Genomic DNA, 4,016 nt, shown 5'->3' on the forward strand with positions numbered 1-4,016 from the left:
GGATTGCACAATCTGTCAACAAAGTGCATCAGTTACCTATTACAAAATAAGGGGACTGGCTTCTGTAGGATGCCTGGCTTCCAAAGCTTTTTAGGGAGCTCTGTATAAGTGTGACTAATTGCAGCACGAACATTTAATAACACAGCTGAGGCACTTTATGCAAAGAATAGCAGATCTACCTGTGGTGTTTTCCTAAGTCTGCATGCAGCTTGGAACAACAGCTTTGGCAGAGATTTTTTTTTTTGGTGCAAAGAAAAAAGTCTTAGCAAGTGCAGCGGTTACATTCCCCTCCCAGCAAGGGACTCTTTGCTGGCTCTGGGTTCTTTCACTTTGGGTGGGGAAAGAATTCTAGGGCCCCAGGCCCAGCTTGCTGCCAGACATGAGGCCTGGATACCACTTCTGAGATCACACTTAACTGCAGGCCTGCAGTTAGATCACAAAATGGTGAAAGGACTTACTCTGTAAAAGTACAGAATTCTATGAAAAAGGTTATAATCAGATAATGCAAGGGAAGAACAAAATGGCAAGTTTCTCACCTTCTCTGGCTCTAACCTTACTGCTTTTGAGAGTCCTGCCAGTATCTCCAGAGATCAGCCTTCCTGCTAATCCTTGCACCTTTGCTCACTAGGGTGCTAGACTCACCTGAAGACATGGGAGAACCCAAAGGTAACCACTGGGTCATAGGAAGCTCCCAAACACTTCCAAGCCAGCTCCCTCCTTGTCAGCTTTGATCCAACTGCTGATACATCTTAAAAATCTTTAGAAACTTCTTTCTTTTCTGTGGCATCTGGATTCTCTGCCACTTCCCATTTCCTTGAGATGCCTTCATTATTGTGGGGCTGACTCATTAAAACCAGCCAATGCCATGCGTGTCCATCCCTACAATAGCCCTTTCTGCCTGCGTTTGGTGTTGACGCTTGATGGTGCCCAAGTAATAACGGACCAGCGATGCTTATTGATTTCACCTTCCTTCTGTTCCTCTGACATAGAACACCTCTTAGTTAGAGATCTGGCAATAACCTTTTAGTTGTGCCCCAAAATTGTAAAGATAAATGCACGCAGCATAACATAATGCATGCGATGACAGAAAAGACATAAATAATGGCTTTTGAACAAACCAAACATAAGATTAATCAAACTTGGGACAGCTCTGTGGGAGACACTAACCCCCTGAACCATTCCTGCTTCTACAGGTGGGCTCCTAACGGAGTGAAAAAAAAAAGCAATTCCACAGTTACTGAAGTGATGCAACACCCCCAACTGGTGTAAAGGGCACTGAAAATCAGGATGCTGCAAGAACAGTTACCAACTTGCATTAATGCAACCAGGCTTCCTCCCTTACCTCTAGATAGAGGAGATCACTGTGAAAATTTTTTAGACATAACTTGGCCTTTCTTTCTTTTAAAGGGTCTAAGTGCTATAATATTTAATTATCCTTAAAAGTCAAAACGTACCTGTTAAATCAGAGGGATTACTGCAGTCGAGGATTGCTTTGTGCCATAAGTAAAAATAAAACTTGTTTAGGACTTAAGGGCAACAGTAAGTAAGAAAAGTGCAAAAAAGGTTGTAGTAGGAACCATAAAAAAACAGAGCAGTGTTGACTGATTTTTAAAGAGCGCAAAATGTAATTATAAAATTCATTTTTAAGCATGAGAAAAAGAAATCGTGATTTTACATTCCAAACCTGGCAGCCAGTTCAATAACGACTGACTTGGAAAAAAGTTACTGCCCAGAGGATCATTTATTTGTGCAACTTCCTCTGCTTCCGAGACAGCTGACCATTGCAAACGCTTAAAAGAAAGCAGGTTCTACCGAGATTTGAACTCGGATCGCTGGATTCAAAGTCCAGAGTGCTAACCATTACACCATAGAACCAGGTGGTGGCACTGCTTCCAGTCCCTGAAGGTAATAGGGATCTACAGAAAGCTTCATCCCTTCCGCCAGCTGAGCAAAGGAATCGGCCGTTTTGCAAAATTGCTGGTGCAGAAATTCGAACTGAAACCAGAGCTGAAGTTCAACAGCGAATCACGGAAAAGCTTTTTCCCCTGTCGTTTTCACATAACTCGTATGATGCAAGAGTTTTCTAGGAGAGTTACAATGAGCTCAAAGAAAAAAAGACTTACTCGAATTTGAGCACGAGCCACGAAAACTCCCGGCAGCGTGTTTGTGCTTCTGATCCTGCCCAGACGGTACTGATCCGCGTGTAGATTTACATCTATGACACCAAACCAGAGCGACGACAAATGAACCCGCTCTTTCTTGTAATTACTTTTTTGCAAGAACTTGAAAGCCTTACCACACATTCAGAAACATGCAGGGAAAGAAGCTTGTGTTAAACAGGGGGAAAAAACGCACCCTTCTAAAAAAGGGAAAATTTTTAGGTTCCACCGAGATTTGAACTCGGATCGCTGGATTCAGAGTCCAGAGTGCTAACCATTACACCATGGAACCCCGTACGCACAGCTCTGCAAACACGGTCTTTGTACTTCACTCCAGCACGATTCTGCATCATTCCTACATAGAGCTAGCTCTACCGATACGTTTTATGTCTCCTGATGGCTGAACTACGCCCTGTCCCAATAAAACATCTGTCCTTAGGTAACATTTCTTGCTCTATTGCATTTTCTGTTCTAGTACAGTATGGGATTTTTGCTTTAAATTCTGTCTTAATTATTTTTCACTAAGCATTTCAGCTTAATCTTCATTTTATATCTCCATGGGTGTATATATGTATCCATATGCATATGCACATGTGTCTGTATGTGTATGTCTATGAGTACACCTGTGTGTCTGTATGCCTACATATGTACACACGTGCCTGTGCGTGTGCCAGGGTGTGTGTAGAGCTCCATCCTTTCTTACCTTCTCTTCATTTGGACTCGATATCTGTCGCGTTGTGTCTTTGCCTCCCGTGGGTTGTGTGCAATGAACGGCCCACGAAGGAGGCGGGCGGCTCTTCACCGACACCAACCAGGAAAAGCATCAGTAAGAGGATCCGATCCATGCCTGAACGTAGTGTAAGGAGGCTAGAGATGATCGCGGAGTCCGTCTGTGGGCATCGCCCATTTCAACACATTAAATAGTTAGCCAGAGAAAAAACCTTTACTTTTAACTCTAAACCTCAGTAAAAACACGGCAAGAGCAAAAGACTGAAACTAGCAGAGGATGGTTTCGATCCATCGACCTCTGGGTTATGGGCCCAGCACGCTTCCGCTGCGCCACTCTGCTTTTGCGAGCAAAACATGCCCAAAGCAAATGGAAAAATATCGCTCCGCGGGCATTCTCCGGCTTTTCAATACTTTCTACTACCCAGGACCTTTCTACTACCCAGGAATTCTGACCTCGTCCCGCTCACCTCCCCGAAGCCGGCCAGGCCGGGGGCGGCTCGGCGGGCCCGGGCACTGGTGCGGCGCCCTGCGGTCGGTGCCCAGCGACCCCGGGAAGGGGCGGCTGGCCCGGGACGAGGCGGCAGGGGTCCGGACAGCCCTCCGCCAGTGTATGTCAACGCGGAACTCCGCGGCGGGCCCGATCCGCACAAACTCCGGGCGGCTCCGGAACATTTGGACCCAAGTGCCAACTACCACCTCCACACAAGCCAGCGCAGCTGCCACCGCGGCCGTCGGGTTTCCCCAACGTTGAACAGGCAGCGGGGAAAGAAAAACCGGCAACGGAAACTGCAGGGAAAGGGAGCGACCGCCAGCGCGCTCCCAGCATGCACAGCTCTGACTGCACCCCCACCTACACCTCCACCTGACAGCGAGCAGCACCAAAAAGGTCCCGCTGGTCATGAGAGAACAAACAGACGTAAAATTTACGCGGGGCCGAGTCTCAACCGACACATACGTGCTGCACACTGGCCCCCAGGAGAAGACATCGCTCACCATAAGAGGAAGAAATACACGCGGCTGAACCATATATAACATCCGCATCACCCTCACTATCGTGCTTGCTTCGGCAGCACATATACTAAAATTGGAACGATACAGAGAAGATTAGCATGGCCCCTGCGCAAGGAT

At 46.8% G+C, this 4,016-nt stretch overlaps 3 non-coding genes across 3 annotated transcripts; all 3 read right to left on the reverse strand.

Annotated features, from left to right (window-relative positions):
• Positions 1-1,803: 1,803 nt before the first annotated feature.
• On the reverse strand, positions 1,804-1,875 carry TRNAQ-UUG. Its single transcript has one exon. It is a non-coding gene; the product is annotated as a tRNA-Gln (tRNA).
• A 504-nt stretch (positions 1,876-2,379) lies between these two features.
• Positions 2,380-2,451, reverse strand: TRNAQ-CUG. The gene has a single exon. It is a non-coding gene; the product is annotated as a tRNA-Gln (tRNA).
• Positions 2,452-3,156: 705 nt separating this feature from the next.
• On the reverse strand, positions 3,157-3,228 carry TRNAM-CAU. Its single transcript has one exon. It is a non-coding gene; the product is annotated as a tRNA-Met (tRNA).
• Positions 3,229-4,016: the final 788 nt, after the last annotated feature.

Source organism: Crocodylus porosus, unplaced genomic scaffold, assembly GCF_001723895.1.
Source record: "Crocodylus porosus isolate Cpor-Errol unplaced genomic scaffold, CroPor_comp1, whole genome shotgun sequence".
NCBI lineage: Eukaryota > Metazoa > Chordata > Crocodylia > Crocodylidae > Crocodylus > Crocodylus porosus.